Source organism: Antechinus flavipes, chromosome 5 (genome assembly GCF_016432865.1).
Source record: "Antechinus flavipes isolate AdamAnt ecotype Samford, QLD, Australia chromosome 5, AdamAnt_v2, whole genome shotgun sequence".
In the NCBI taxonomy this organism is placed as follows: domain Eukaryota; kingdom Metazoa; phylum Chordata; class Mammalia; order Dasyuromorphia; family Dasyuridae; genus Antechinus; species Antechinus flavipes.
Window position 1 is genome coordinate 188,067,708 of NC_067402.1, and position 13,901 is coordinate 188,081,608.

Here is a 13,901-nt window from a genome sequence, read left to right on the forward strand (position 1 = left end):
TTTGTGGGCCATCGCCGCATTAGGAAAAGAGAGTAGGCAGGCTACGTGTGTGCTTGACAAAGAAGCCGGAATGGGGCCCCCTATCTGGCCTCGGCAAGTGCCTCTCTGGGTCTAAGTCGTGCTTGCAGCCCGGTGCTCGGGGAACGCAAGTCCACCTTTAGCTAAAAGGGGCCTTTAGCCACTGAGCTCTTGGGGAACCAGACGTGTAGGCGTACCTGCGGGGGGGGTGCGCGCGCACCGCCTCAGAGCCCCTTCTCTCTGAAGCATGAATGGCTGTTCCTGGGATTCGGTCGGCCCGCCGCGTCACCGCAGATGGGCGGGGAGCCCGGAGCTGCAGAGCTCGCTGCGTGCCCCGCCTGGACCGAGGAATGGTAGCGAGAGGCGGGCAGGGCGCGCCTCGGCACCCTCTGGTGGCCGCCGTGCGATGCTACACCGTTCAGCTCGGCTGCTCGCTGGACCCGGCAAAACCGAGCCCTTGCCCCATCGCCCTGCTGGTGGGGAGAGAAATGGAGGCAGAGGCAGAGGGAGGCTTCTCTGATCGTCCCTCGGAAGGTTCCCAGCCCTCTAGAGCAGGAGAGCAGTAAGAAAGCGTGCTAGAATCTGCCATCTAGAATTTGCGACTTTAGAGGCCATCCACTAAGTCAGAAAACGAGCATTTATTAAGCACCTAGAATTTGGAAGAGATTTAAGAGGCCATCTAGTAATTTGTCAGGAACAAACATTTATTAAGCACCTTGAATTTGAAAAGTACTTCAGAGGCCATGTAGTAAGTCAGAAAAAGCATTTATAAAGTGCCTGCTATGTACTAGGCACTTGCCCAAATGCTGGTGAAACAAAGGCAAAACAAAACAAATCTGGCTCAGTCTAATCAGAGAGACAACATGGAAATAACTATATACAAACAAGAGATGTTTAGTTTAAATGGAGATAGTCTCCGAGTATGGAGAACTAGAAAAGGAGAGTACTGAGACTTGGGGATAAGCAGAGGAAATTCAGTGGGCTGATGGAGTGTCCTGTGCCAGGAGCTACTGCAAAGAGGCAAGCTCACCCGAATGCATAGAAGACTGGAAAAGGGAGAAAGTTAGGAAGGGCTGTAAAAGCCAAGCAGGACTATGTATCTTCCATGGAGTTTGTGGGAGAGCCAGCAAGAAAGTACAACATTTAACCTATATTGGATTACTCCTTATCTAGGGGAGGGGAGAGGGAAAAAAAAATTGGAACGCAAGGTTTTGCAAGGGTCAATGTTGAAAACTTATCTTTGCATGTATTTTGAAAAATAAACTATTATTATAGAACGCAGGAGATGCTGAGGCCTTGTTCTGCATAATAATGACAGGGGAGAGAAGGAGGGAGCATATATAGAAATGTGACAGAGAGAAAAGAGAGACCTTGACAAAAACTGGCTTTAAGAGAATGAGTGTGAGTGAAAAATAACCTGGGTTTAAGTGAGTGATCCCTCTGCTCCTTTTTACAAGATGATAAAATGGAAGTATAGGAGGCTATGTGACATATCCTGCATCTCACTGCCACTATCAAGCTGATTTTGAACCCAGGTCATCTTATTCCAAGGATAGCCAGGTGTCAAAATAGGTAAGAGTGACAAACCTGAAAAATCAGGAAAACTGCTGATCCTGGGTAAGTCACTGAAATGTTTGCCTAAGTTTTTTTCATTTATCAAATGAACTGAAGAAGAAAATGGTAAATCACTCTTGATATCTTTGCCAAGAAAACCCCAAATGGAGTCAGACATGACTGAGCAACAACAATATTACAGAACTAGAACCTCCTACTTTACCCCCTTCTGTTAATAATTTTTAAAACACTCATATAGTACTTACTGTGTGCTGGGCATTCTGCCAAGCACTTCACAACTATCTCATTTGAACCTTCATAAAAACACTGGAAGGGTAGGGTAGGTGTTATTATATCCCTATTTTACAGATGAGAAAAACTGAGGCAAACCAAGATTTAAGTGACTTGCCCAGGATTACACAGCTAGCAAGCAGCTGAGACCCGATAGGAATTCAGATTTACCTGACTTCCAGGCCTATCACTACCCCCCTGCACTACCTTTGATACCCTATTGCTGAATAGAATAGGTAATCTTGAATGAGTACCTGGGTCTCAGTTTCATCATCTATAAAAGGAGGAAATTTAAGGACTTTCATAGTTGTAATTATAATAATGGTGTGGGCTTATGCGTTTTGAACAATCCATACCATATTTAAGAAACCCTCTTTTTGTGACTGATCTACTTAATGCATAGACACATTTAACTATCTTTTTAAATGGCTACAGGATTTGTCAAAATACTCTTTAAGGTATACTATCCTTTTTTTCCCTTTTTTTTCTGAGGCAATTGGGGTTTAAATGACTTACCCAGGGTCACACAGCCAGAAAGTGTCAAGTATGAGATTAAATTTGAACTCAGGTTCTTCTGACTTCAGGACTGGCACTCTATCCACTAGACCATCTAGTTGCCCCATTGTATACTATCCTTTTAAAGCCCTTTTTCCATGGAACAGATTAGTGATGAAAAGGGCAGAAAAAGTATTTTTGTTGACACCTGACAAACAACATTGCCATAGTCATACATTAATATTTTGACACATAAAAGAAGTATGAAAAAAATTCTTTAAAAATAAAAATTGTTGGGGGCAGCTAGATGATGCAGTAGATAGAACATCAGCCCTGAAGTCAGGAGGACCTAAGGTCAAATATGACCTCAGACACTTAACACTTCCTAACTGTATGACCCTGGGCAAGTCACTTAACTTCCAATTGTCTAAGCAATAAATTAAAAATGAATAAATATAAATAAAAAGTTAAAATTGTTGACATTTATATAATGAAAAAGTTTTGAGATAGGAACTGAGAAGGTTGGGATATAAACATAAATTCAGATCCCCTTTAAGAACAACAAAGAATGATGCTTTGCTTGTCTAAGAATAATGATGCTATAGAGAGATAAAGAGCTTTTATTTATTGAAAAATCAAAAAAATATAAAAAACACAGTTTCAAGGATACCAAAGAATTAGAGGACTGAGTGGGAAACTTAAAGGTGCAAAGATTATGGTTATATTTGCATATTCCTGTGTTATGATTTAAAATTAAGTGAGAAGTGATATAAATATTGCAAAACATTCTTCCCTCCCCGCCCAATCAATTGGTAAGGGCATTTGGGAAAACTGATGTGTTAGGAGATCTAAGCCCCTAACTCATAGGAACTGATTATAAGACAGGAAGAGGAAGGAGAGAGGAGGGAAGAGTCTGAAGATAATGAGGGGAAGTTCAGTTAAAATTGCACCATTCAGGGGAGTTAGCTGATGGTCTTCTGTTAAGTGTTTCCTGATTGGTGGGAAACACAGATGGTTTCATTAGTCAAGCATTTTTAGCATCACCTTGAGTTGGAGAAGTGGAGCATCTTCCTAAGCACCTGCTGCTCTTTGTTGTCCCTTCTGGCTTAAGAAAAAAAAGCAAAGGGCCTTTACGACTGTTATGTTCTCCTGAGCTTTATTGCTGTGAGCTTCATATTGTTAGATAGCATCTGAGTGAATGAATATATATCAGCTCTGCTATTAAGATCTGTATAACCCAAAGATAGGTAAGTAGTCTGAGGAGTTTTACTTAAAGAAAACTGCCATTTACATTGAGATGATACTTTCTAAATGTCCTTTTAAAGGGGGATAGTAAATTTAAAGAATTATTACAAAGAATATATTTGTTTTGTTTTGTTTTGCTTTATTTTTGCTGAGGCAATTAGGGTTAAGTGACTTACCCAGGATCACACAGCTAGGAAATATTAAGGGTCTGAGGCCACATTTGAACTCTGGTCCTCCTGACATCAGGGCTGGTGCTCTATCCATTGCACCACCTAGTTGCCCTAAGACCTTATTTCTCAACTATATAGAGAACTGAATCAAATTTATAAGAATACAAGTCATTTTCCAGCTGACAAATGGGTTAAAAGATATGAACAGTCAGTTTTCAGATGAAGAAATCAAAGCTATCTATAGTTACATAACAATGTTCTAACTCACTATTGATTAGAGAAATGCAAATTAAAACAACTCTGAGGTATCATTTCACACCTATAAGATTGGCTAATATGATGAAAAAAAAATAATAAATATCTGAGGGGATGTGGAAAAATTGGGACACTACTGAATTGTTGGTGGAGTTGTGAACTAGTTAAAAAATTCTGAAGAGCAATTTAGAATTATGCCCAAAGGGCAATCAAACCGTACATATCTTTTTATCCAGCAATATCACTATTAGGTGTATCCCAAAGAGATCCAAAAACAAAAAAAGGACCTATTTGTACAAAAATATTTATAGCAGCTCTTTTTGTCATGTCAAAGAATTAGAAATTAGAATACCCATTAATTGGGGAATGGCTGAATAAGTTATGATATATGATTATGGTATATGGAATACTATTGTGCTATAAAAAAGTAGGATGCTTTCAGAAAAACCTGGAAAGACTTACATGAACATCTGATGCAAAGTGAAATGAGTAGAACCAGGAGAACATTGTACAGAACAATAGCAACGTTGTACAATGATCAACTATGAATGACTTAGCTATTTGGCAATACAGTGATCCAAGACAATTCAAAGGACTTATAATGAAAAATGATACCCATCTCCAGAGAGAGAACTGATGAAGTCTGAAAGCAGATCAAAGCATACTATTTTTTATTTTCCTATATGAAAAATAGAAATTACAATAGCATCTATATCATATGGTTGTTGTGAACCAACTGAGATGATATAATGTAAATTACTGTGCAAACCTTAAAGCTCTATAAAAATGCTAGTCCCTTTTTTTATTGTTAATGTTAATATAATTAATTCAGATGTAATTGATTCTTAGCATGCAGATAAAGCATGTAGAAGATCAGCTAAAGGATGAAAACTTAAGTGATAAATCTATTGAAGGCATTTTAAATTTTATTTATTTAGTATTTTCCCCCAGTTACATTCAAAACAAAAATTTTATTTTACATTTGTTTTTAAATTTTTTGAGTCCTAAGTTCCTTTCCCTTATCCCTACCCACAATTAAGATCCCTTATCCCCACACACAATTAAGAAAACATTATTGAAGGCATTTTACAAAATGCTATTGAAAACGTAGAAAAGTTTGACATATTAAACTAGTGTGAAAAAAAAAGATCTTTTTCCCATAAATTACACGAGAATGTAGACTATTCTAAAATTACTGGTAGGACAGGATTGTGATTAGAATTTAATATAAAACATTACATAGAAAGAGAAAGCATTTAAATATATATTAAACATACATATGCATATATATTAACTGATCAGATAAAATATATTAATTGATCATAGAATATTTGGAGAAAATTATTGAAATTAAAGGAAAAAACCACTTGAAACAATAGCTTCAAATGTTAATAGACTTTCCCACTCTATAAAACATAACATCACAGAGGAACCATAAAACCTAAGTTAGGATTTTTACCTGGGAAGGAACCATGACCCTTTGAGAAGGAAACATGGAATGAATATTTGGGTTATATATGGAATGAGACATGTTTTTAGACATGACTAATGTGGAAATTTGTTGGGCTTGACTATGCTTATTACAAAGGGTTGGTTTTTTTGTTTACTGTTTTTCTTTCTCAATGGATAGTAAGTGGAGATGGGCAGGAAACAAAACAAATGCTTTTAAATTATTTAAAAATGAAAATTAATTTTAACAATCAAAAAAACAAAGTAATTAAACATTGTAACAGTGAAGAAAATACTTGAAGTAGAGAAAAAAAGGTACTAGTAGAAAGTTTGAAAGTCCCCCCATACCTCATAGCTATTATATTGGCTAATATGACAGTAAAGGAAAATGAAAAATGTTGGAGGGATATGGGAAAATTGGAACACACTAATGCATTGTTGGTGGAATAGATGTAGAGAAGTGCTTTATTTGCTTCATTCAGTGACTCACTCATGGATCTGATGAGGGACCATACTATATGGGGAGGAACTTTAGGGCCTTTTCCCTTCTGCCTTTTTTATTTTTTGTTCTCCATTCTTGGTGAAAGTTGGAAAACTCAAAAGTTCAGTACAGTGAACCACAGTAATCCAGCAACCTGAATTCAAGCTTGAGTTTTATATCCAGCACAGCATAAGTCTTGAGGAATAAGGAGTGATCTTTGAGATCTTAAGAGCCCAGTGGAAAGATTCTCCTGGCACTGTATCTAAAAATGAATTTGATGGTACCAATGAATGCTGTGTAAGCAGTGGGTTAAGCTATAAACCCATTATATCACTCCTTGCCCTCAGAGACAAGATAAGGGAGAGGAGATTTTGCCCTACAATTGTTAAAAGAAATATTTGAACATTTATTTTTATGATATCTTTGAAGAAAATATATTTTTTCAAAAACTAATTGATGTTAAGTAGTGAAACAGAATTGTGGTATTAGCCATAGGCCATTAATAATAGGAAAACACAGTTTGTGGGACTTCAAGGCAGCAATAATATTAGAAAAGAGACACCCAATATTCTTGAACTCTAAGAGATAGATAAAACAGACCTGGCCCTGAGAAAGTACCAAGGCATGTATATTAAATCTGAAGAAGCTATAATACTAGTGGATTACAACAAGTATTGCAGGATATATTTCCAAGCCTTGAAGAGATACTTAATTGAACTTGATCATAAAAAAAATATATCAAATTTTGATGATTTATTGAAAATAATTCCTTAATTTGAATTTGATAAAAATGCAACAAATACAAATTTCGGTATGTTAATTCCTGTGTAGATGATAGAAATCAAGAAAGAAGGCAGTTCTGGGGCAGCTAGGTGGCATAGTAGATAAAGCACTAGCCAGCCCTGAATCTGGAGGACCTGAGTTCAAATTTGATCTCAGACAGTTAACACTTCCTAGCTGTGTAACCCTGGGCAAGTCACTTAACCACAAGTGCCTGAGGCGGGAAGAGGGCAGTTCAGATTGAGGAGATTTTTTGAAAAGAAATATATGAAAGCTCTATTCATAGACATAGCATCTCACCAGACTATTACAATTATTGAAACCAAGAGCAAGATAACAGAGATCCAAATTTATAAATAGAAAAATCACTGGTAAGGAATGATGGAATAAGAAATTTATCTTTTGTTTTAACTGTGGCTTGACTAGACATAAAAGTCATGTACATAATAACAAAAGAAAGGTAGTTTTGGCATATAAGATGTTGAATTCTAAAAAGTCAATTTTTTAAAAATGGACATATGAAAACAGTAAAAATTACTTCATACTCAAGGCATGAGTAGTTGATTATAGGAACACCATTACTAAGATAGCATCAGAAAAAATGAATCATTGTTTGTCACAATGTGGATTACCTGTTTATATGTGCATATAACACACACTGAAAAGGAAAATTGTCTTTCGATTGGAAAGAAGCTGCTGCCCATGTAACTAGGGTTGCAAAAGAGACTGCATGAGGCCCTAGTTGGTTTCCTAGGAGTTAAAAATCACAAAGCTTTGCAAAAGTCTTTGTTGTTCATGAAGTGTAGGAGAAACTTAGGAATCAATTGGAATAATCTCAACAGTGAGAAGAATAAATAGAAAATTGTGGGCAGGAAAAAAAATGTAACCAGGTATCCAAGAAATATTTTAGAAGAAGCTGTTATATTGCTGCAGAAATCAAAGGCTATTGAAAATCAATTAGATCAAAATCAATGAGACCTAAGAAAAATATTGCTGTGGGGGAAAAATGCTTTTAGAACTACAGAAGACTCCAATTCATTTGTTTGTGATTTAATTGCATGCTGGTACCCACTAAAGGATTATTTAATTCTACAACATGTATCTCAAAGAAGAATGGAAATACTGAAGAAAACGATAGAGGATTAAACCCCAAAGTAATCTAATTTTACTCAGATATAAAACTCATAGAGAAAACAGAATTAACAATAGAGGACTCTAACAAGAAGTCTAAATTATTTGGGAGCTTAGAGTTATCATTACATAATATTGATTAAAAAAACATAAAAATCTGTTGTCTTTCTTGAAGAGGACTATTTAGAAATTAAGGTAAAGACTATAAAAAATATTAAACTAGTTGTTAGGCTTATACATATGATGCACCAGGGAAAACCTGAAGAAATAATTTTACTCATAAAGCTAAGCATATTCTATAATGGCATATATGTGATACATATTGGTATAAAATCATTTTTGATCTATTTTATGCCATATGGGTTTTATTGAATTGATAAAATGTTATTATTGCTACACTTGCATATAAATAATTTTACATTTGATTGTATTTTTGTTGACATAATTATGTATGTATGATGATGATCATAAATGGAAATACTTTCACTTATATGAGGTTTCCCCAAAGTCTGAGTGCAGCTTTAAACTATTAAAGTTAAAACTGTACTCAGACTTTTAAAAGACTCTATATATTGATTGTCTAGAATGAGAAAATTTTATGTTGCGTTGATGTACCGTAAAGTATGTTAGTGATGTAAAATATCTAGCTTTTTTTTTTTTTTTTGGTAGTTAGTGATAGAACAGGAAAAAAAACCTATTTTTTGTCAATATTTTCTTATCAAGTGTTAAAATATGTAACAATGACATTGTTATAAACATTTCAGTACATAAAAGAAATAGGAAAATAACTTGTTTTAATAAAAATTGCTAACATGTGTATGAATAAACACTGCTTTCACATGCTTTTAGACAGTTTGGGGTAGAAAATGAAATTTCAGTAGAAATATAAAAACTCAAATCCTCTTGTGAACAATGTAGAATAATGTCTTGCTTGTTTGGGAATAACTTGATGTTACAGACAGTTTTTATTTATTGAAAAGTGAGGAAATATGAGTGTAAAGGAACACAGCCCAGTTTCAAGAATACCAAAGTGCTGGAGAACTGTATAAAGGACTTACAATGGAACATTTGTCATAAGGGAAATTTGGAGAATTACCATTCTTTTTAAAAGTGAAAAGTGATTTACTGAGAATCAGGAGACTCTCATTTAAGCCATTGAAGATAATAGGAATCTGAGGGAAGAACTTAACCTTGGAATCTGGGAAGAATTGATGACAGGGGCAGGTGGGAGGGTGAATACTGAAAAGCAGCTCTATTGGAATTGCAACAGTTAAAAGGAGTCAGGTGTCAGACTTTTATTAAGTGGTTACTGATTGATGGGAGACACAATTGATTTTATTGGCCAAGAGCTTCAGTGATACATATTTGCTCTGATTCAGCACCACTTAACTGCTCTCTGCTGCTCCATCTACCTTAAGAAGAGAAATCAGAGAGGGCTTTGCAACAATTTTGTTCTCCCAGCTGTATGAGAGAGTTCAGGTAGCTTTGATGTAATTATTATGAAACTGATGACTTTGTTTCTTGTTACCCACCATAAGCTATCAGTTGCTAACTTCACTCACATGTAGCTCAAGACTGCTGGTAAAACTTCCCTTCCTTCATTAGAAAAGAAATATCTTTCATCCTACCCTCAGACTTGATATTGTTTGGACATGGGCTGATTCAGGTAACTCTAATCTTTTTCCTTTAGCCTTATCCTGAGTAACCTGCATAAAGGTTGCTAAAGGACTTCAACAGATACTGAATCACAAAAGCCCATAATAACTCTTCCCTTCATTGTCTGCCTCTTGTGACCTTTGTATGATGCAATTGGGGCAGGGGTTTTAAAGGGATGCTTTAGACTTGTGTGGAGTCATGGGCTCCTATTGCCCTGGTGTTGAATTTCCCTGTACAGTTTTACTAGCATTCCCATAAGCTGGCTATCAATTGTTTTTTATTGTTGTTTGTTTTGTTTTTAAACTCCATTTTTTTAGGAGCCACACCTATTCATTTGGTATCTTTGCTAGGTAATCAATTTCACCTTTTGGTGTCAGGCTCTGTGACCCCTCCCTTCATTTCCAGAACACCTTTTCATACTGACAACCATATTTGCTCAAGCCATAACTCTCCTGACATCCTGATCAAATTTTACCTTTTTTTTTTTTTTTTTTTAGCAAAGCAATTTGAATTAAGTGACTTGCCCAAAGTCACACAGCTAGGAAGTGTTAAGTGTTTGAGGCTGCATTTGGAGTCAGGTCCTCCTAACTCTAGGGCCAGTGCTCAATCCACTGCACCATCTAGCTGCCCAAAATTGCACCAATTGTTGATTGGTTCATATTGTATAAATGTATAGTGGGGGAAGACCCATAGCTAAAATCTGAAGCCCTTTTAGTGGGGTTCAGTCAAAAATTGTGATTTAATTGCCCCTTTCTTGGTGGTAAAGATCACCATCTCCCTACTCCTTCTGGGAAGGAAATATCTTTCTCCCAGGAGCAGCAATGAGATATCTAGAGCCTTTATTTATTTGTTTGTTTATTTTATCAGGAGAGGAAGTTCCCAAGTGTCTTCTCCACTAACTCTCTTATTTTCTTATCAGGTGGCTTTGATCTTGGCAAGATGAGGTAGAACTGAAACTTCTAAGATGGAACCTGATTAGGCACTATAAGGTAAGTTTTTGGCTGGGGCTATCATTCCCCACTCCTATGAAAGAGAAGATTCCTTCATTTGGAAGGCCACCAATTCTATTTAGTTGTCCCTCCTCTCCTATTAGCTAGTCCAAAAAACTAAGATCTCTTTCTTTAGTTGTATTATGTGGGCTGTTCACTTTCTGAAGGATGATCACCAAAAGGATGAAGGGGAAATGCATTTCCCCTGATTGCCTTGAAGAGCTGAGCATTCTGCACCCAGAAAATAGTGGTGAGCCTAGGATCCGTCAGCTATTTGAATATAAAAAAACATTAGCAGAAGGGGTAAGAACCGACAGGGACCCAACTAGGGAATGCTGCATTGCTTTCTTCAGAATAGCACCTACAAAGTGGATCCCATTGAGAGAATTCCATATTTATATATATATTTATATTTATATATATATAACTGAAGGGCTTTTGCTAAGAGGTTCCAACAGATGATGTCTAGCCATCTAGTCATTGTACCTTCCATATTTGTGGTGCCCTTCCCCCAGCCCAACCATCATGTAAATTGATCTAAATAATGACCACACCAAATACTAAGACAAGCCTAATACCAATATGGTCTTATTTTGTTTTTATTTTTTGTAATTTTTTATTTTTAATATACATTATTTTATGAATCATGTTGGGAGAGAAAAATCAGATGTTCTTATTTTCAGATGAAATGAAACAATTGTAAGACAGTAAGGTTTATTTAGCCTTGATGCAGTAAAGGAATACAACAAGGATACAGTGGCATTTAGTTTCTATAGGTTCTGTCCCCCTCATCGCCAAATAGAAATGTGTCTGTTCAGCAGGACAAGACTACTTGTGTGGTCTTCAAATATCCATCAAGTTGGAGGGACCCTAACTTCATGTAAATGAGATTTTCTTTATGCCCTTATGCTGATGATTCTCAAATCTACTTGTGCAATCCTAACCTCTGCTGACTTCCATTTCTCACATCTTAAAATGACTATTGGGCACCTCTAATTGGATATCTCACAGATATCTTTAAATTCAACACATTCAAAATTAAATTCATTATCTTTCCTCTCAAACCTTGTCCTCTTCCTAATTTCCCTTTTATACTGTTAAGAATACCACTAACCTTCCAGTCTCCATCTAGGTGATATCCTTGACTTTTCACCTTTATCACACAAATCTGTAGACAATATCTGTCAATTTTACTTTTATAACATCTCTCATGTATGCTTTTTTCTATACCTTGTTAGCCAGAAGTATGAGTTCCTGGCTTCTTATGAACCAATATTTGGCATTTGCTAACTCTCCTCTCATTTCTATTGTTTTATTCTCTTTTACATAGAGGAAAATACTAAATCCTTGTCTGGTGTGATTAGTGACAAGAGAGCAGGGAAGAAGTTTGGATTTCCATAAAAAGGTGAGAGACATATGACCTGCTCTAGTGCAACTGGGATAAGAGGAGAGGAAGAGAAGATAACTGATTCCATTTGAAAGTCCCCAATACAGTGAAAGTATATTGAAATCATACCTGTAGATAAGAGCAAGTTACCATAAGCAGAGAGAATAATATAGCACTTAAGAAGGGGACTAGCCAAAGTATTCAGCGCAAGGCAATCACAGTTGCCTTCAATCAGCCAAAAAATACTCTAGATAGGAAGCCAAAGGGCAATCAAGCACCTTACAAACATAAGAACTTGGAACACGACTGGAGTGTTCTAGTCATAAGGACCCATGATAGTTCAGTACCTGAGGAGCTCTATGACCAAAGATGGGGACAGGCGGCAATAAAGCTCCACCCTAGAGAGCATCAGTCAGGCCTTAGGTTCTCTGAAGTTTACAACAGGTTGAAATGCATTTTCCCTGATTGCCTTGAAAGAGCTGAACACTCTGGACCCAGTGGTGAGCCGGGGATCTGTCAGCCGTTTGAATATAAAAGACACTAGCAGAAGGGATAAGAACCGACAGCAACCTAACCTGTATAAATCAGCATTGAACAAGGGCTCACCATCCCATTCAAGTGTGCAGGATTAGTCACAGCCTGATTCTATCATGAAATCCTAATTTAGGAAGTAAAGTTAGAAATGGGAGTAAACAGAAGAATAAACTGAAAACAAAGAAATATTATTTATTAATGGAATCTGGACACAAGGCTAGAGAAATAGAATAACTCCACAGTGACTATAGGCATAGCCTCAAGGCTCTTATAACTTAGCCACAAAGTTCTATTAGAATTTTATAAAGAAAGGAAATATTTTTAATAACTTGTGTGGTCTTCAAATATCTATCAAGTTGGAGGGATTTTTAATAGAATATTGTAAATTAAATTAAAACTCTAGAAGAAATAATTAGAATAAAATATTATTACTATGCAAGTAATAGATTCCCTGAACATTAGTATGTTCAAACAGAAATCAAGGACTCTGTATGACAAGAAATACAAATATAGAATGAAAAGACTGAAAAAATAGGAAGAAAATATAACTGATCTAGACATTAACCTAAATTTGATTAAACCTTGACTCTGGGTCAAAGAGAGATAATCTAAGAAATCATTGGACTAGTAGAAAAACATGGCAAGAAATTGTCATTTCAAGAAATCATAAATCAAAACTACCTATATATAAAAATATGAAAATAGAAAGGATCCATTTGTTACCTTCTAAAATTCTTTATTAAATTTATTATGATAGCCAAAATCCAGAGCTTTGAAATTAAGGGAAAAAAATATTGTGAACAGTCAGAAAGCATTCAGGTACCCCCCAAAAAAAATTAATAAAAAAAGAGTTCAAGTACCAGACTCAGGATCATGTAAGATTTAGTAGCTATCAATATAAAGATTGGAGAGCATAAAATATGAAATTCCAAAAGACAAAAAAGAAAGGCTTACAACAAAGAATAATTTACCAGGCAAAACTGAAAAAATCCTATAAGAATAAAATGGATCTTTAATGAAATGAAAGATTTCCAAGCATATTTTTAAATTAAAAGACTAAAGCTGATAATAAAATCTGTGAAATGCAAATACAGATTATTTTTGTTTCAACACATTATGTAAACCCTCAAAGTATTTCCAGTCAAATCTTCCACAAAGCACCATCCTCCCAGAACAGTTGAATAAAATTGCATAAATTCCAATAGTCTTGTGATGGAGTCATCTGCATCTAGTGAAGAATATGGGGTCTGGATGTGGATCACAGTATAATATATTCACCTTTTTTGTTGTTGCTTGCTTATTTTTTCTTTTTCATTTTTTCCTTTTTCATCTAATTCTTCTTGTGACGCATGCTAAATGTAGAAATATGTTTGGAAGCATTGTACATGTTTAACTTATATTGGATACTTGCTGTTTAGGGAAGGGAGGAGGGGGAGAAAAAGGGAGAAAAATTAGGAATATGGGTT

At 35.8% G+C, this 13,901-nt stretch overlaps 1 protein-coding gene across 3 annotated transcripts in view; it reads left to right on the forward strand.

Moving 5' to 3' along the window:
• Positions 1-13,901, forward strand: part of LRRC23 (leucine rich repeat containing 23) — a 71,844-nt gene that overhangs the window by 207 nt on the left and 57,736 nt on the right. Inside the window, exons 1-3 of one of the 3 annotated variants that reach the window (XM_051963327.1) lie at positions 9,859-9,875; positions 10,445-10,514; positions 11,845-11,919. The gene's annotated coding sequence lies outside the window, so the exon portion shown is untranslated. Of the gene's footprint in view, positions 1-9,858; positions 9,876-10,444; positions 10,515-11,844; positions 11,920-13,901 lie in introns of those variants that run through there. The other 2 variants (XM_051963326.1, XM_051963329.1) reach the window with 2 other exon arrangements.